The following is a 20137-nucleotide window of genomic DNA, read 5'->3' as shown; positions in this document are numbered from 1 at the left end:
ACCAGATGTCCCGATTTTATAGGGACAGTCCCAATATTTGGGAATTTTTCTTATATAGGCACCTATTACCCCCCACCACCTGTCCCAATTTTTCAAACTTTATATCTGGTCACCTTAAGCTGGGGTGGGGGAGCCCAGCACTGGGATAGCAGGAGGAGTGCAGGTCAGGACAGAGGTGCACCAGGAGAGCAGTGGGGGAAGGGAGCCCAGGGCTGGGATAGCAGAGGGCTGTGGGTCAGGACTGAGATGTACCAGAAGAGCTGGGACAGGGAGGGAAGCCCAGGGCTGGGTTTGTGGTTTTTTTTGGTGTCAGAGATAGGATCGTCAATTTTCATGGCATTTTGCTTGCTTCTACAGAGGCCGGGCACGCTCATGGCACTGGTGCCAGTGCTTGGCTACCCCTCCCTTCCCAGCCTGGAGCCAGGGCCGGCTCCAGCATTTCTGCCACCCCAAGCAAAAAAAAAAAGCCGTGATCGGCAGCGACAATTGGAGAAGAAGAAAAAAAAGCCGCAATCGGCGGCGGCAGTTCAGCGGCAGGTCCTTCACTCCTAGAGGGAGGGAGGGACCTGCCGCCCCCGAATTGCCGCAGGTGCCGCCCCTCTCCCTTGGCCGCCCCAAGCACCTGCTTGTTAAACTGGTGCCTGGAGCCAGCCCTGCTGGGAGCTGACCCCCCACTGCTCATTCCCCTTTATCTTTCAATCCTTGACTCTTAATCCAAAGTAGCACCCCCGCCCTCCCACACTGCGCTCTTTGGTGCCAGCCTGACCCAGAGGAAAGCACTGTGAATGAAAGAGCCATTGGGCGCTCACGAAGCATCTGAATTGGGCTGACCCAAGACCCCGGAGCAGTCAGACAAGGAAGCTAGTGAGGGAGGTGTAGCAGGAAGGAATATTAACATCTGCCAGTGGGGGAACACAAGATATGGCACAATAATTCCAGAGAGAGAGAAGCACACAAAGAAGAATCAGGCATGGGCTGCTTGGAACTGACAGAAGAACCCAGCCTGAAGTGCAGAGGCTTCTAAGTACATGTATTCCCTTGGCGAAGGTTTGTAAGGAAAACATACTGGGCCTGCTTCTCCCAACATTGAGCGGCAACTAGACTGGTGCACGGTGGGACAGATTCTGATTTGGGCATGGGTGTAAATGTCATCATGGTGCCAGGCAGGGCAAAGTAAAGACCACAGCCAAAAGGCTAACTAGAGCAGGGGTTCTCAAACGGGGTCAGGACCCCTCAGGGGGTCGCGAGGTTATTACATGGGGAGTTGCAAGCTGTCAACCTCCACCCCAAACCCTGCTTTGCCTCCAGCATTTATAATGGTGTTAAATATATAAAAAAGTGGTTTTAATTCATAAGGGGGATCGCACTCAGAGACTTGTTATGTCAAAGGGGTCACCAGGACAAAAGTTTGAGAGCCACTGAACTAGAGCTAGAGGGAATTTTGAAACTCCATCAGCATAGAGAGAAAGCAAATCATTTAATAACCAAGGTCAGGAGGTGAACTTAACAATGAGACCCTGAACTCTTAAATCTGATGTCAATGAATGAAAGTAGATGGGCAGGAAGAACTTACAAAATAGAGGCAGGCACCCTCGGGCCATTTAAATCGATTAATCTTTGGGCAATTGCCAGAGCAAAACAACAGCCTGAAGATTATTTTGGAAAAGGGAGGTAGCAGGAGCTTGGGATAAAAGCAAATGTGGTACCACTAAGAAAAAGGATCCTGGAGATGACTTAGTGCTAATTATTAATGTTATTTATTAATTAACTTGTGACCCTTGTGAAATAATAGAAGAAATCAGACACCCAAAGCTTCGTGAGGAGCAATGAGAAATATGCCACGGAAGTGCTTAAAAATAACAGAACAGTCAAACAACTCCTGGCTGGGGAGAATTTCACAATGGACTGACACTGAGTTTGGTCATGTGCTGCCTGCATTCTTACTCACGGATTCTGTTAAAGCGGGATTGAAAACGCAACGGGGCCCACAATGAAAGGGTCGACCCACACAGTGCTGAGTTAGGGTGGCAGTGTTTAGTTAGGTGCTGCGGGAACCTGCGTCCTACCTGGTTTTATTTCGTCTCTTCTTTAACGAGCTGGAAGAGAGAGTGGAAAGAACGTTCATTAATTGCATTGGCTAGATGGGGCGGGGCTGTGAATACCAGTGAGGATGGAGAAATAACCAAAGGAGACATGGAGGGCATAAAACTAGGGGGAGAACATAAGACCATAGCACTTAGTTTGAGAGGAAGGATCGCTCAATGGTTAGGGAGCTAGCGTTCAGGTTCCTACTCTGCCATAGACACAGTGTGTGACTTCAGGTAGGTCAGTTAGGCCCAGATCCTCAAAGGTATTGGGTGCCCCATGCCCATTGAGTTCATACTGCTGAGTATCTGTGCCTCAGTTTCCCATCCGTATAACGGGGACAATAGCTCTGCCCTGCCACGCAAAGGTATCATGAGGCTAAAAGCTGCTGTGGGTTGGGTGATGTGTCATTAAGCCTGGGGGGAGGGTCTAGTTGCCATTCTTCAGTTACGATAGCTGTACAAAACAGTGCATCTCCATTATGAGATAATAGCAGTCTTCACCTCAAATGCAGCCCACAACAAAGGCCCATGTGGGTCTGCTCAGGACTCAGAACTATGTGGGTGAAGGAGGTTTTGCTTGACGGTGTTTGGTGGGAGCGTGTGCCTCTGAGAGAAGAGGCAGAAGCAGCCAAAAAGCCAGGCAGACAGGAACAGAAGGGCTGGTATTGTGGCCCTGAGAGAAAGGGGGGAGGAATAGCTCAGTGGTTTGAGCATTGGCCTGCTAAACCCAGGGTTGTGAGTTCAATCCTTGAGAGGGCCACTTAGGGATCTGGGGCAAAAATCAGTACTTGGTCCTGCTAGTAAAGGCAGGGGGCTGGACTCAATGACCTTTCAGGGTCCCTTCCAGTTCTATGAGATAGGGGTATAAAGCCTATCAAAATCCCAGCAGTGCTGTGCACTTCTGCTCCTAGTTCCCCTAGGTGGGGAGTTTCCTTCCCTCCTCTAGGATTTCTTGCACCCCGTAGGATCTCAGAGGCACATCCAGCCATTTACATGCTCTGGAGGTCATCAGAACAGATCATGCCCTTGGAAGCTTCAGGCATCTTCTGGTCCTTGGGTAGCTGGTCCCCCAGGCAGGAGCCCTCCACTGACACACACGTGGCTGCCCTGAAGCTGCATTGTCCCGGGAGAACGCTGTGGGGTGGGTGGAGTGGCCAGCTCTGCTGGAGGCAGATCCTGACCTGGGAGGTTAAGACCAAAAGCCTTGAGCTGGCTTCAGGTGCAGAGGCAGCCCGGGAGGAACAGATGGTCACACCCGGCTGGGGACAGTTATGTGGTTACCCTGGGCAGAGGTGTCACTAACCAAGACGTGAGCTGTTACTTTTGGTTCCTTCTAGCGCGTCTCGGTAGCGTGAGGCCAAGCAGGATTCGGCCCTGGGCCGACAATGCTCTGGGAGCCCTATGCCACCCTGCCCACATGGCTGGGCTGGTCCAAGGCCCCTGACCCCTTCCTCGCTCCTTGGCCTCTCTGTGCACTGAGTCCCATCCTGTGGGAGCCACGGAGCCCCCGTGGGATTGCAGCAGCTCTGAGCCTGGTCTGGCTTTGGACCCATGACCTTGGAGCCAAAAGGCAGGGGGGCTCATCTCACGCCCAGCCTGGCCCTGCTGCTTCCTGCTCAAGTCTGGCTTCTCTTGAGCACTGGGCTGTAAGTGCTGGAGCCCACGGGGAACATTATGGCAGGGACCCGGGCAGCGACTGGCCAAACTGGACCATTGCTCCAGCGCCTCAGAAAGGGAAAAGGAGCTGCTCCCTGGATGAGTCATTTCCTGGCCTCCTGCTCCCCGCCTGCTTCCTTCCTCCCCCATGGCCATGGAGCAGGACCTCCTCCAGCCTGAGACAGGAGATGGGGTCTGTCATACGGGGGGAACCCAATTAAAACTGGAGGGGACTGGAGAAAGTGACGCAGCGGTGTTTGAGAGAGACTGAACCGGGGGGAAGTTTTAATCCCAGCGCTCCAGAGAACATGGGCCCCGCGGGCAGGGGGAGGCCCAGCCACCCCATGCCCCCAGCTTGCTGCCCATCTCTCCTCTGGCTGTCCCTCCCAGTTCACAACATTCCCCCCTCCTCCCCAGCTGATGGCTACCCTGAGGTGCGCGAGGAGGCAGCTGGACCTGCCTGTGGGGCAGGAGGCAGAGACTCAGCAGCCGCCCTTAAGGCGCCTGGCTAACCACTGGGGCAGGGCTAACGAAGCAGAGGGGGAGCATAGCTGCTGTCGTCACAGCAACAGCCGTTCACCCTGCCTGGCAGCAAGAGACGCGGGGCAGGGGGAGCAATACAGCCCCCCTCTGTCCTGCTTCCCATCCCCCTCTTTCAGCCAGGCTTGGGGGGGCTGAGGGAGGAGCCAGAGGTGCTAGTAGCGTGGCCCACAGGCTGCCAGGAGCGGCCTGTGTGTCCTGCCCGCACTCCCTCTGAGCCGGGCTCCGTGGTGGTGAAAGGCCCAGGGCACCAGCATGAGCAGCCCCCTCCCAGCTCATGCTACCAAGGGCTGCTGAGCAGTTTGGCAGCGTGCTGGGGGGCTGAGGGGTTGCCATCCGACCCTGTGGGGCCAGCGTTGGCCCTATGCAGCAAGCTGGGAAAGGGGCCGCTAGCGAGGGAGGCGCAGCTGTGGGAAGTCTAGAGGGAGCAGACCCATGGCCAGGAGAGAACAGGGGCCCAGGCAGCCTCAGCACCTCACAGATCAGGGCCCCAGATCAGCTGGGAACGATGCAGCTGACCCCCTCTGATGCTTCTCAGGGCACCCAGGGCTGCCTGCCCCCAGCATGAGGGGCTCTGCTGCCTGTGCCAGCGGCGGGGTGAGCTCCCCGCCACTCACACGCTCTCCTCCAGGCTACGCCAGCCCTGCCTTTGCCCTGTGGGTTGCACCCCAGCCCCAGAGTCCCTTCAACGTGCCCCTCACAGCGTCCAGCCCCTGATCACGGGATCCCCACAGAAACCCCACACCACCATCCCCAAAGGTGCAGCATCCCACAGCGTAGCAGCTTTCCCATCACCCACCGCTCCCGGGCCACACACAGCCCTGCAGGCCAAGGAGAGTGAAGCAAAAGGAAATATGTTACGAGGGAAAACAGAGACTTAAACAGAAGCGAGTGTGAGTGATGGCCACAGCTGGTTACAGTGCAACAAATACGATAGAACGCGAGCTAGGCCTCGGTGCACGAACAGTCTCATCCGAGCTCAGCAAGCAGCATCTCACCCCCACGGGCAGGCCTGCGGCACTTGCCAACCAGCAGGGAGGCCCAGTGTTTCATAAAGCCCCAAGTCATCGAGGTCTGGCATCAGGGAATGGGTACAGTGGGTTCTACCACTCTGGGCTGTACTGCATCAGGCTTCTGGCGTGTGCACACACACACACACACACACACACACACCTAGCGCTCTCGCTCACTCTCTTTCTCTCTCACACGCAAATGCTGTCCTAGTTCTCTCTCTCTCTCACACACACACACACTCACACACAGTCCTATCTCTCTCTCTCTCTCACACACACACACACACACTCACACACAGTCCTATCTCTCTCTCTCACACACACACACACACTGTCCTAGCTCTCTCTCTCTCACACACAGAGAATTCTATCTCACACACACACACACACACACACACACACACACAGACAAGGTTTATAATCTGCCTTTGCTGGGTTCTCATTGACTTTTCTGGATTGGTGCAAAGGTGGCCACCTGAGCAATACCTTACGTCAACAGTCACGTCAGTGGTGGCTGGTCTCTGTCACGCTCGGAGCTCGACAGCTGCTGCTTGCCAAGAGGCGGTGTCTGGCGCCAGCTTTTACAATTGGGTGCCCTGTGCCAGACTTTCCCTCCAGGACAGTGTGGGGGCATCCAGCACCCGCCTTGTGGCAGCACTGTGACCCTCCACACCCTGGCCAAAGAACCGACATTTACCTCCCCACGTGTGTGGGCCAGGAGCAGGGGAGGTGTGAGCAGCCAGGTGCCTTGATTGGGAGAGTCAAACTCCCCTCCAATCCTCCCTCTTCACCACAGTCCCTCTGCCTTGCACCTGCCCCCCTGGGGGAGAGGATCCCAGCTCCTCTGTCCCGGCCCCACCAGAGACTTGCTACTCTCATTGAGTGAAAATCTCCCTCTCAGTCTTGTGCTCCCGACATAGGCCAGCAGGGGCCACCGCTTATTTGAACGATTTGGGGGTTCTGCTGGAGAGCCCATATTGGACACCTCTCAGCCTCTAGGACCCTATCTTTTGTAGGGGTGGTGAACTAATTGATGAGCTTGCACTGTCCAAGGGACTCTTGAGCAGTGTAAGACGGGATAGTTCTGGGGTGCGGGGCTGGGTGATTGGCTGGTGCCTCTCTGTATAATTCGTGACTGGCTTGGAGAGCCTTCATGCAATTTAGCTGGATGTGGGTCTCCACATGCTGATGGCTGAGTGATCACAGCGTCTAGAGGGGTTTGCTGTTTGTCACTGGCATAGCTTTATGACAGACATCCCAGGCTAGAGAGATAAGGGGGCCCAGCAGTCCCACAGTTTCAGGCTGTACCCCAGGGATCCCATCACAGTGGCACAGTGAGCAGGATGAAATACACAGCTTGTAGCTCTGAGTGAGATTTTCACTTCATACACCACTGTAGAGATTTTAAGTGAGACTTTAAGTGTAGAGGCTGGAAACAGTCAAGGAACAGTTAAGCTTTTTCTGACACGCTGTACATCAGGGAAGCACCCCGCACCCCCATGTTCATCCTTATAAAATGATTGTATGGTATCCAATGCAAAGTTTGTCATGTCAGGTGTCTTCGGAAGGCTCATGATGCACTGAGCAGTGTTGTTATAGTGATGTTATTGGTTATCATTTCATGTATATAGTTATGAAGCTGAAAATGTGGCTCATGGCTAAAACAAGCCCAGGCAAAACTCTCCAGAAGCAGAGGGACAGTTCACACCTCATCAGGGCATGTATGGGACAAACCCAGCCCAGCCACACAGGAACAAAGGACCCTGGCCTAGGCAGCAACAAAAGGATCTGTTGGACTCTCGAGTGAGTCACCCACCTTCATTTGGTCAGTTTGGGACTGTGATGAGGTACTGTTCACCTGACTCTGAAGTGGGGGGGGGGCAAAGCCAAGAGGGAAGAAAGGACATGATAAAAGGGAGAGACGTTTGCCATGCTCTTCCTCTCTCTTCCATATACATCTACAGACACCACCACCAAGCGACTGAAGCGCTGATCAAAGGGGAGATCCTGGCTGAAGGGCAGCCAGCCAGCCTGTGGTGAGAAGTATCTAAGTTTGTGAGGACATTGAAAGTATTAAGATCAGCTTAGAATGCGTTTTGCTTTTATTTCATTTGACCAAATCTGACTTGTTATGCTTTGATTTATAATCACTTAAAATCTATCTTTTGTAGTTAATAAATTTGTTTGTTTATTCTACCGGAAGCAGTGCGTTTGGTTTGAAGCATGTCAGAGACTCCCCTTGGGATAACAAGCCTGGTACAGATCAATTTCTTCGTTAAATTGACGAACTTATATAAGCTTGCAGCGTTGAGCGGGCATAACTGGCACTGTCAGATGGAGGTTCCTAGGGTTGTGTCTGGGACCAGAGATATTGGCTAGTGTCATTCGGTTGCACAATCCAAGCAGCAACTGGCCAAAAGTGCTCGCTCACATAACTGGGAGCAGCTTACATGCTAGAAGCTGTGCATGGACAGCCCAGGAGTGGGGGGGTCTCACAGCAGAGCAGGGTAAGTCTGGCTCCCAGAGTCGAGGATTGGAGTGACCTAGCAGATCACCAGTCCAGATAACATCAGGGGAGCGTCACACTGTTGTTCTTCTTCGAGTGATTGCTCATGTGTATTCCACAATAGGTGTGTGTGCTCGCCACATGCACCGGTGCCGGAAGTTTCCCCCCTAGCAGTACCCGTGGGGGGGAGCACCTCCCACGACTCCTGGAGTGGCGCAGTATAAGGGGAGCTGCGCGCTCCCCCCACCCTCAGTTCCTTCTTGCCGCCAGTGAAGGTGCGTCGGAACTGCTCAGCTCCAGCTTTGCTGCTCCTTGTCCCCAGAACTGTTCGTTCGTTCATTAGTACCTGTTGTCAGTTAGCTATTTCAGTTAACTTAGTTAGTTAGTGAGTCGTGCGTTGTAGGCATTCTGTGCCAAGGAGTGACCCGCACGTGGACTGTCTGCGCTGCTTGGGAGAAACCCATATCAGCAAAAGGTGCAAGATCTGCAAGTCGTTCAAGCCCCAGACCAAAAAAGAAAGGGACATTAGATTCCAGGCCATCCTGATGGAGTCGGCGCTGGCCCCGACCCTGGCACACCGCTCTGAACCGGTACCCGGCACCGTGGTGTTGGTACACGGAGACCCTCCGGTACCATCGACCAGTTGGCACCATTCCCCTTCTGTGGGGCATGCCAAGAGGACCAGAAAGACTCCCTCTTCGCAATGGCACCGTGGGAAGTCTGGGACAGAGGCTAGGCCCATGTCGGGCAGCCCTCGATCCCCACCGGGCCCTAGGCCTCGGACTCACATTGAGCGGAGTAGCCCGGCCCCTTCAGAGCAGGCCTCTCCGGATGTCCGGATGCCATCTACGCCCTAAGCCCTCCAGGCTGCCAGGGATGTCATGTCCATGCCAGTGCCCAGAGCTCTGCCAATGTTGGCCCCACACTCCAGGAGCAAGCCACTGCTGGTATTGCTGCAGTCACTGCTGGCCCGGTCTCGGTCGAGGGAACATTCCCAACACCACTCACCGCCCAGTGATGGTTCAGGGCTCAGTCCATGTGGATCGCCCTTGACGCCAGCTAGACTGTCTGGATGGTGCCGTCCGACTGGGACTCCTGGTACTGCTCATCTTCACAGAGCGAGCACAGACGGGACTGCGGCGGACGTCGCCAATGGTCCTCGTCTTGAAGGCAGTACCGCAGTCGGTCGTGGCACAACCGTCGATGCTGTTCCCACTCAGAATCCCGCTCCAAGTCTCTGCCAAGGCACCGTAGCCCCGGGTGTTGATTGCCAGCGTCTCGCCATCGCGGGTCCACCCATCGAGGCCGTTTGCGGAGCAGCTACTACCATCGATGCCATTCCTCCACCTCGAGATCGCGGTCCCATGGCTGACATAGATCCTGGCACTGCCAATACTCCCAGTCCAGAGGCAGCAGAGGGTCGTACGCCAGCCCAGCCTCCGCTCACAGCCACCCGTCTACAGGCCAGGCTAGCCAGCCCGAACAGCCAGCCCCAGTGGTGCCTCAGCAAGTGCTGTGGTACTGAGCATCGTGGCCAGCCCAGTGGTACCAGTGGGCACCGTGGCCTCTGGCGCAGCCCCCGGTGGGGACTCACTCGGTGGCCGGGGCATCAGAAGCACTGTCAGCCTCCATCCCTAGACCGCCAAGAAAGGAGTTGGTGGGACCCATGTCCTCAGCACCGTGCCTGGAGTCCGACCAGATGGTGGATCCTCCGGTACCGGCTGACACCCAAAGCACCGAACCGGCCTCCTTGCCCTGTCCGGAGGAGCTGATTGCGGCCCCGCCCCCCTCTGTCCCACAGGAGGACTACTGGGTCCACCAAGACCTCTTAGAAAGGGTGGCAGTGAGCCTCCACCTCCAGACAGAGGAGATGGAGGAGCCCTCAGAGGGGTACGAGTATTTGTATATGCACCCGGCGCCCAACTCCTTGGAGGTCGAGTCGATCAACCACAGGGAACGGCAGGGGCAGCCAGCTCCAACCCCAAAGAACAAAGACTCTCAGAGGCTGGATGCTTTCGGGAGAAAAATTTATTCATCGTCAAGCTTCCAGCTGAGAGTAGCAAACCATCAGGCTCTCCTGGATCACTAGGAGTTTAATCTCTGGGGATCCCTCCCCAAGTTTGGGGACTCCCTCCGGGAGCGCGATAAAAAGGAGTTTAAGGCTCTCGTGGAGGAAGGGGCAGCAACTGCGAGGGCATCCCTGCAAGGCGCTTCGGATGCAGTGGACACAGCCGCACGGTCCATGGCCTCGGTGGTGTCCGTGAGATGGGTGTCCTGGCTCCTGCTCTCTGGGCTATCCAGCGAAGCGCAATCGTCAATGCAGAATCTCCCTTTTGATGGGAAGGCGCTGTTTGCTGAGGAAACAGACACAAGGCTGCACGGCATGAAAGACTCCCTCACGACCCTCCAGACCTTGGGCCTCTATGTCCCTGCTCTGGCAAAGCCCAAGTTCAAGCTGCAGCAGACTCCCACCCAGGCCGCCCTCCTGAAGTGCAAGGTCGCCCATAAGAAGCAACGGGACTATAAGAAACGTCCACAAAGACAATACTGGCCTGCCCCCCCGCCTGGGTCCTCTAAGGGCAAGCAGGTGGGTAAAAGGAGGTTTTGACGGGACGCTCGGGGGTACCCCGCCAGTTCTCAGCAGGGATCCACCCCCCAAAAAACTCCCTTTTTCCAATCGGTTGTGTGCGTTCCTCCCGGAATGGTCGCAGCTCACCTCAGACCGATGAGCTCTCAAAACCATCTCCTGAGATTACACCCTTCAGTTTACCTCCTCCCCGCCCAACCACCCCCCACCCCAATCCCTCTTGGGGGACCCATCACAGGAGGCTCTACTCGAGCAGGAGGTCGGGCGGCTCCTGGAACTAGGAGTGATAGAGGCTGTGCCCAAGGAGTTCCTGGGCTAGGGGTATTACTCCCGGTATTTCCTTATCCCAAAGGCCAAAGGGGGGCTCAGACCCATCATGGACCTGCGAGGCCTGAACAAGTACATGGTGAAACTCAAGTTCCACATGGTCTACCTGGCCTCCATCATCCCATCCCTGGATCCCAGGGATTGGTACGCGGCCCTCGATCTACAGGACGCATACTTCCACATCCACATATTCAAGGGGCACAGGCACTTCCTCCGTTTTGTGGTGGGACAGAATCACTACCAATTCCTGGTCCTCCCATTTGGTCTGTCCACTGCCCCCAGAGTCTTTACAAAGTGCATGTCGGTAGTAGCGACCTATCTCAGGTGCCGGGGGGTCCAGATATTCCCCCATCTGGACCACTAGCTGGTGAAGGGCACCTCCCGGTCGCAAGTGAGGGATCATGTGGCACTCCTGTTCACATGCACTGCCCTGGGCCTGTTAGTAAACATCACCAAGTCTATGTTAGTCCTGGTCCAATGCATAGAGTTTATTGGGGCGCTCCTGGACGCAACGTCGGCCAGGGCCTCTCTCCCCCAAGACAGTTTCGAGACCCTAAAAGGGCTCATCGACTCGATCGTAAGGTTCCCGGTGACGACAGCCAGGTCCCGCCTTCCCCCTGTTCCCGCTGATCAGCAGGGTCCTAGAGAAAATAATGACGGACAAGGCCAGGGTCCTCCTCATTGACCCGGCATGGCCCAGGCAGCACTGGTACGGGACCTTCCTGGGCCTGGCGGTGGCTCCGCCATGGCTGTTGCCGCTCTGCCCGGACCTGCTCTCTCAGGATCAGGGCCACCTCCTCCACCCCAACCTGGCAGCTTTTCACCTCATGGCGTGACTGTTCAGTGGCTAGGTGGCGAGGAGAGGACATGCTCAGAACAGGTTCAGCGTGTCCTCCTCGAAAGAAGATGGCCCTTCACTTGCTGCTCCTACATGGCGAAGTGGTCTCGGTTTTCTAGGTGGGTGGCGGACCAAGGTGTGTCCCCAACGGCCTCCCCAATCCAACTTATCCTTGATTACCTCCTCTGCCTGAGGGCCCAGGGCCTGGCGCCCTCGTCGGTCAGGGTGCATCTGGCAGCCATATCGGCTTTCCATCCCCCGGTGCAAGGACATACTGCATTCTCCCATGCTATGACCGGCCGGTTCCTTAAGGGTTTGGCCCGGCTTTACCCATATTCTAAGCCCCTGGTCCCACAATGGGACCTGAATCTGGTGCTGGCTCATCTTATGGGGCCCTCATTTGTACCGTTAGCCACGTGTTCCTGGTTTCACCTCTCGTGGAAGGTGGCCTTCCTGGTTGCTATCACATCGGCCAGGTGGGTCTCGGAGCTCAGGGCCCTGACCTCCTAGCCGCCATATATGGTCTTTCATAAGGACAAGGTCCAGCTCTCCCCACACCCCTCGTTCCTCCCGAAGGTGCTCTCAGGACATTTTTCTACCAGTCCTCTGCCCCAAGCCCCATGCATCCCGTGAGGAGCGCTGTCTCCACACGCTCGATGTGAGGCGGGCTCTGGCTTTCTACCTCGAGCAGACCAAGCCTTTCAGAAAGTCCTCGCAACTGTTCGTCTCCTCGGCTGAGCGCATGAGAGGCCAGCCGATTTCCACTCAGTGGCTTTCCAACTGGATCACTTCATGCATCCGCTCCTGTTATGAGCTGACGGGTGTCCCCCTGCCGCCCATTGTTAGGGCACACTCGACTCAGGTGCAGGCCTCGTTGGCTGCCTTCATGGCCCACGTCCCTATACAAGACATTTGTAGGGCCACCATGTGGTCTTCGGTTCACATGTTCACCTCGCGCTATGCGATAGTCTCCCAAACCAAGGCTGACGCTGGGTTCGGCAGGGCGGTACTCCGTCCCAAGAACTTGTGAACTCCTACCCACCTCCAGAAGGTATAGCTTGGAATCACCTATTGTGGAATACACATGAGCAATCACTCGAAGAAGAAAAGACAGTTACCTTTTCGTAACTGGGGTTCTTCGAGATGTGTTGCTCATGTCTATTCCACATCCCGCCCTCCTTCCCCTCTGCCAGAGTTGTCTGGCAAGAAGGAACTGAGGGTGGGGGGAGCCCGCAGCTCCCCTTATATCGTGCCAGGCAGGTGCCACTCCAGGAGTTGTGGGGGGCATTCCCCCCCTATGGGTACTGCTAGGGGAAAACTTCCAGCACTGGTGCACGTGGCGAGCATGCACACCTATTGTGGAATAGACATGAGCAAAACATCTCGAAGAACACCAGTTACAAAAAGGTAACTGTCTTTTATTTTCTGTTTGCTTACTTTGGGAAGGGGAAATAGAAACAGAAAGGCATAAAAAGGACAAGGAGCGAGGGTGATGCAGTTGGAAGGTTAGTGCTGTAGAAACTGCAAGCAGCAGAAAAGGAGAAAGAGCACCAATGAATCTAGGAGCTAAAAGAGGCAGAAAAGGCCAAAGAGGAAGCTGCACGTGAAAGGGCCGTGGAACTGAAAGAACTGGAAATAAGAGCCCAGAAACAAGCTAAGGTGTTAGCACGTTGGAGGGCCTTGGAACTGAAGCAGGTAGAGATAGCAGCACATCAATAGGTGCTAGATCTGCAAGCCAGAGAACCCGAGGAAAAGGAAGAAGAGCAGAGACACCAGTTGGACTTGCTAGAAAAGTAGAACCAGGACCCTCCCACCCCACTGATTCCCATCGCTCCAAAATTCCACAAATGGGACCAATTCATTGACCAATTGAGTCCTGCATACAAAGCGACAGATGATATCACAGAATATTTTACTATTCTGGAGAGGCTCAGGGCAGTTCATGAAATTTCTGATAACAAGAAGATCCCCACTTTGGTTGCAAAGTTAACTGGTAAAGCTCTGAATATATTCAATGAAATGCCAAATCAAGATGCTTTAGGGTAGTGTAAATTCAAAGAACTTGTTTTGAAACAATTTTAGATTACCCCTGAAACACATAGGGTGAAATTTAGAAATCTTAAGAGAAATGCTGGTATGAGAATGGAGAACAGGGAAACAGGATGAAAGATCTAAAGGGAACGTGAGTGAGAGGAAAAGGTGTTGAAAGTTTCGAACAAATGTTTGACCTTGTTGCTCAGGAGCATTTCCTAAGTATATGTAAAGATCATGTGAAACAGGGTTTATGGGGTGAAAAGGTGAAAACTGTGGATGAGCTGGTGTCTCTAGTCAATGCCTTTGAGCAGACCCAGGCATCTATTGAAAGTAAACTACAGACAGAAGGGTTTAAACCTGGTGGGAAGGCAGGATCCCATTTTCCCCTTGGGAAAAAGGAGGATGGATGGGAGACTGGGCACTCACCTCCCCAAAACCATTCCTCTAATCCCCATCCCAATCCCCCTGGAAAAACAGAAGAGCCCATAAGGTACTAGCACTGTAATTCCACTGATCACCTGAGGAATACATGCCCTGTGCTGGGAGGAAGCAGACAGCCAGTAGCCCATGTTAATCCTGCTGTCCTTTAGCACAGAAGCCTCTGAGGCTACGTCTACACTACCCGCCTGAATCGGCGGGTAGAAATCGATCTCTCGGGGATCGAATTATCGCGTCTCATCGGGACGCGACAATCGATCCCCAAATCGACGCTTGTACTCCACCAGCAGAGGTAGGAATAAGCGCTGTCGATGGGGGAGCCACGGAGGTCGATTTGCCACTGTCCTCACAGTGGAGTAAGTCGGCTCCGATACGTTGAATTTGCGTATCTTAAATTGACACACACCCCCTGTAGTGAGGACGTAGCCTGAGACACCTGACACTTATCATACTGGTTGTGTGGGATTGGAGCACATAAAGGTTGTCAAAATGAATGGCAGGGAATACTTAGGATGGGAGGATACAGGTGCAGAGATTTCTGTGGTTAAGCAGAGTGTAATTCAAGAAGGTGACACATTGCCAGGGCAGATGGCAGAGCTTTTATTAGTAAGAGGTGTCAGGATTCTTGTGCCTGTGGCCAAAATGCACCTAGAAACGGAGGGTTTAGAAAGTGTATTACCGATGGGAGTGGTGGACGATATCCCCATTGATAGGCTTATTGGAAATGATTTTTTCCATGTAGCTCATGCTGGTAAGGTGTTTGCCTGCAGTAAGAAGGATCATCTTGCTGGGATCCTTGAGGGAAAGGGTAAAGCCCCAGGAACAGCTGAAGGAAAGGGAGAAAGTCTCTTTGGTTCCTCTGCAGCAGAAGGAAGCAGCGTGCTTCCAGGTGTGTGTGTTGGTGGGGGGATCTGAGACCGGCTCCTGCACTGCAGCTGAAGGCAGCTCTCCTCAGGGAGGGAGGGGGTGGAGTGCTATCACTGAGAGAGAACTGTTCCAGCTGTGAGCCCTTTGCAGCTGAACCAGGGACAGACCCCACTCTACACAGCACAGAGAGATGTGTCCTAGAGGGGTCCCAGAGAAGGAAAATGGGGTAAGAATAGAGGGAGAACATGAATGTCTCCTCACCTGGAAGAGAATTGCCCAGGACAGAGTGGCTGATTCAGCATCTGTGCACCCAGGCAGGCAGCCAGTGACTCAGGGTTTGAGAGGAAACGGTGCAGCTGACCTTCTGGAGGGGAGCAGTCACACAGCTGACCTCTTGGGGACAGAGAAACGGGTGATGGAGGCTACCCCAATCCAGGTCCATTTTCCAGGCCACTGGTCCTGATATGCTTGTGGAAAGTAACTGTGTCTCTTTAAGTCAAGATGCAGCTCCCACACCTGTAACAGCCAAGAAGTGGAGTCCAGAAAGTTGCCAGGCAGAGGTTGTCTGTGAACAGGCAAAGGACCCAGTTGGCAGAGGGGAGGGGGTAAGACACAGGCTGGTAAGACACAGAAAGCAGCTGAGTAAACTGCTGGGAAAAGGTGCATCTGACCAAAGAGCAGACACTCTTAGCCCAGAGAGCACAGACCACAACCCTCTAGGAAAAGGGGGCAGGGAAGGTCCCAGTGCTGGGATTGGGGATCACAGAGTAACCCCAAGAGGGGAGATGGATTTTTTGCATATGTCCAGTCCTGGGGTTGGGACATAGCTCCACAGGGGGCTAGCCAATATGCAGGATCCCCTTATATCCTCACCTAACCAGGCCTCGGAGTACCAAAGCCCCAAAGCAATGGCTGGACTGAGAACCCGCACTGAAGGGAACACTGAAGGGAACAGATTACAGCCAAAGGTTCAGGAAGGAGTTAAAAGACACAGTGGGTATTGAACAAACCAGACTTTTCTAAACAGGGGGCGTGGTATGGCAAAGACACTTGTGAACGCCCAAATGTGATAAAGGGTTTGGTTCTACTGTCAAACCTCAGGATAAAACAATTGATGCTAAAGTTAAACCTGATAACAGAACATTTGGTACTGATGGTAAAACCTAGGAAAAAGGTGCAATCTGCATGATTTCTGGGGAAAGACCTTAGCCATGCTGAGAGTGGTAAATAAGAACACACCCTGTGTTATGAAGCCCTACGGTAATGCTGCTTCTCAGCTAATACCTGTAAACAGACTTGAAGCTTATCACAGCAGAGAAACCATAATAAACCTGGTCTGCTGAATGGAAGGGGAAACTGAGGCACACTTCAATGCTTTGATGGCTAAATGCCAAGGTACCTACACTCTGGAAAACATTAATATCTGCACTGAGTTAATGCCAGCCAGAAAAGCAGAAGGGTTAACAATGCTGCCTTGATACAAAGAGATGCTATCGAGCAACCCAGGGAACCCACTGGCTAACTTTTGAGATCATCAGACTGATCCACAAAGTGTGAGAAGGTACCCAGAGCTGTGCAAGAGCATATGTGGGCAACACAACAATGTTCAGCAACACTTGGGAGTTATATGGTCAAAACCTAAAGAGGACCTTTGGCACACTGCCTCCGCAGTAGTCGGTGACCAACACTCCTGCAGTAAACTAAGCGGGGAGTGGGGGACACTATGTATGTCAAAATAGCACCCTGCAACTCCCACATTCACCGCTGTGATGTGATGATGATGTGTTTTGTACAATGAAGGCCTTATGAGGTAACATTTAAAAAGCCTTGCTCTGTAGAACCTTAATATCCTGTTGAATTGTGTGTACTCTCATTGTATGGGAAATTATGAAGTATTGCTATATGTGTAAGCCCCTTCGTTTTCAGTTTAAATCGATTTTTACCAAAATATTCCCGGGTTTTACAAAGATATTATTCATTTTTTTCTGATTTTCACCCTACTTTTGTATCATTCAAATATACAAAACATAACTTGTTTTATTAGGAAAATACAATACATTGCTTGAGATCTATGTATGATGATAATCCATTAGTCTGTGTGTAGATGCAAAGCTGCCTGTTGAAGTAAGGCTATTATTAATCTGGAAGATACACCCAATAAACAAACAACCCTGAAGTGCGTGCAAATCTGAATGTACTGATAAATCTCGCGCCCACCACATTCAAGCTGCTAGCAAATAATGGTTTAAAAATTTGACACACTAACACAGGAAGAAAACGAAAATCTGTATCAGAATACGTTTCAGAACAAGAAAGTAATCAAAAGTTTTAAAAAACAAAACCAGGAGAAAAGGATGAAGTTGAATGTATGCGCTGCAAATGATGTGGCCCAATTATTAAATGTAAATATTTATAGGCTAATAGTTCTAAGTCTACAACTGTCAGCTGTTTATTCAAATGAAAAGTTTTATTTGGTGATTAGAGAGATATTGTTTTCTTAAACTGAGAGGTGGCATTGTGTTTTGAGTTCTGTTTTTATTCTGCAGCAAACCACATTGATGAACGGAATTCAAAGCATACTGAATACGTTTTTCCTGACTTTCCGTCCACCAAAATAATTTAAAACCTGATATTTACCCAGAAAAAATATTAATAGCTTTTTGCACTGTTTTTCACCTGTTTTATTGTTGTGGTAATAAACACTGATAAATTCCCAGGAAAAATTAAAATAAAATAAAAACTGAAAAAGAAGGGTCCTATATCTGTGTTACTGAAATATGTTGTGAGGTTAGGAGATGCCCACAGCTGGCCTTTCAGTGACAAAAAGGAGCAACCATCAGTAGCCAGATAGACGGTGATAGCCCTTCACTAAGAATCCCCTCTCCCAGAGGCTCCTCGGAGAGGGCATGTACACAGTAGGGGCAGCAGCATATTATCGCCTAGGCCAACGGCAGCAAATTTGCAGGGGCGGCAAATTTGCTTGCGCCCCCTCCCCAACTCTGCCCCTTCCCCAAATCCCCGGCCCGCCTCCTCCCCCAGGCACACCGCGCTTCCCTCCTTCCATCTCCCTCCCAGGCTTGCCGCCTGAAAGCACTGGGCAGCAGGGAGGGAGAAGCGAGTAGCGGTGCGCTCGGAGGAGGTGGAGCAGAGGTGAGCTGGGGCCCGCGGGTGCGGGGAGTAACCCGGGGAGCTGGGAACCGCTCCCCGCCCCAGTTCACCTCTGCTCCACCGCCGCCATCCCCAGAGCGCACTGCAACTCCCCTTCTCACCTTCCCTCCCAGGCTTGCGCGCGAAAGCGCTGGGAGGGAGGGAGGAGAAGCGAGTAGCGGCACGCTCGGGGGATAGCAGAGGTGAGCTGGGGTCAGCGGAAACGGGGAGTAACTCTTGGGGGGGGGCAGGGAATGGCTCCCTGGCCCAGCTCACCTCCACTCCACCTCCGCAATCCCCCGAGCGTGCCACAACTCCCCTTCTCCCCCCTCCCTCCCAGGCTTACCGTGGGGGAGTGGAGGTGAGCTCGCACGGGGGAGGGCAATTTTTTGAGGGCCTAGGGGTGGCAAATTTGTTAATCCGCCACTGAGTAGGGGTTGCCTGACCCCACGTCATAGCCAGGATATTTCTAGCAGCTGGAAGAAAATATAAAAGAGGGGCAGTGACATCACCACTTGGCCTCTCCCCTTCCCCATAGCAACGCCTGGACTATCATCTAGAGAACAAAGACTTTGAACCAGGGAGATTGGTCCCAGGCTGAAAGGGAATCCAGCCTGTGTATTGAGAACTGTGAGCTGCCTGTAACATCTACTAGGGTGCAAGACTGTCTGATTCAAATCCAGCTTAGTTTGTAGAATTTAGACTGCAAATTTATTTTTATTTTTTATGTAACCAACTCTGATCTCTCTGCCTGCTCCTTATAATCATTTACAATTGATCTTTCTGTAGTTTATAAGCCTGTTTTATATTTTACCTAAAACAGTATGGTTTGGTTGAAGTGCTTGGGGAATCTCAGCTCAGGTTAACGGGCTGGTGCATGTCCACTACCCTTTGATGAAGCGGTAAACTAATTAATGAATTGCACTGTCCAAGGGAGTCTTGAGTAGTGCAAGACGGTATAGTTCTAGAGGGCAAGGCTGGGGACTGGGTGATTGGCTGGTGCCTCTCTCTGCATGATTCATGAGTGGCTTGGAGATCCTTCATGCAATTTCACTGGGCTCCACCTGCTCCTGGCTCAGAGATCACTACACCTGGAGGGGTTCGTGGCTTGTCACTGGCATAGCTTTGTGAGAGACATCCCAGGCTGGAGAATTAAGGTGGCACAGCAGTCCCACGGCTCCAGGTTGTACCCCGGGGATTCCATCACACCCACCTAGTACATGGAGATCGCTTGCATGCACTGGATCATGGTGCCATCCCCATCCACCATATGCCCTGCCACCGCATACAGCTCACACAGGCATGTGCCCTGACCCCCATATTATGGGAGGGCGCCCTCCTGCTTTGCCCAGTGCATTCACAAACTGGCCTGCACACACACTGACCACCTGGGAAATGCGCACAGGGCATGGAGGGAGCAGGTATCTGGCCGATTTCCCCCCCTCCAGTGGAGCAGGTTGCAACAAAGATTCCCATAAGAATTGAGCGCAATGATGATTCCTGCACGGCAGCCTGCTGGAGGGAGCTGATTGTAACAGAGATGCCCATCTCCCTGTGTTGGGGTCAGGAAGGGCCAAAGCAGTTCCAGTCCCTGGCACCCCATTGGCGTAGCCGCTACCTAAGGTGCCGCACAATGAACCTCTCCTGGGGAACAAGCACTCTGCAGACGACGACAGGACAGCTCACTGCCTGGCATCGGTGGCAGGGACGCCGATGCATGTACACAGAGCACACATCTGCAATTCCCCCTCCACCTCCTGGCACCCCTGTGTGATGCCCAGAGGACATGGAGTGACACAGCTGTGCCGGACTTGTCTGATCTATAACCCCCTGGCCCTGGAGCACCAAGGCCACAGACAGCATGTGGCCATGGCTTCATCCAATTAATGTGCCCCTCTCTCCTCTTTCTTTGTGTCACCTTGGCACCTAAGCTTGCCGCTGCCCAGCCCAGCCAGCCCACAGAGCTAAGCTCCCTGGCCCAGTGCCTACAAGATTGGGGCCAGCCAGCCGGCAGCGTAGTGGTGCTGTGCCTTTAAGCCATTGCACACTTTGGACTCAGCTCTTCGGGGTGTGCTGAGCCCTTGGCTGGCTGGGTGG

The 20137-nt window shown here is 53.1% G+C and overlaps 1 long non-coding RNA gene across 2 annotated transcripts in view; it reads right to left on the bottom strand.

Annotated features, from left to right (window-relative positions):
- Nucleotides 1–9812: 9812 nt before the first annotated feature.
- The window catches only part of LOC135981523 (uncharacterized), a 28836-nt gene continuing 18511 nt past the window's right edge, over nucleotides 9813–20137 (bottom strand). For both annotated transcript variants that reach the window (XR_010598578.1, XR_010598577.1), the window contains one exon: nucleotides 9813–10156. This is a non-coding gene — a long non-coding RNA (uncharacterized LOC135981523). The remainder of the gene's footprint in view (nucleotides 10157–20137) is intronic.

Source organism: Chrysemys picta, chromosome 2 (genome assembly GCF_011386835.1).
Source record: "Chrysemys picta bellii isolate R12L10 chromosome 2, ASM1138683v2, whole genome shotgun sequence".
NCBI lineage: Eukaryota > Metazoa > Chordata > Testudines > Emydidae > Chrysemys > Chrysemys picta.
Note: the sequence above shows the minus strand (reverse complement) of the source record. Positions and strands in the feature narration are given on the sequence as shown.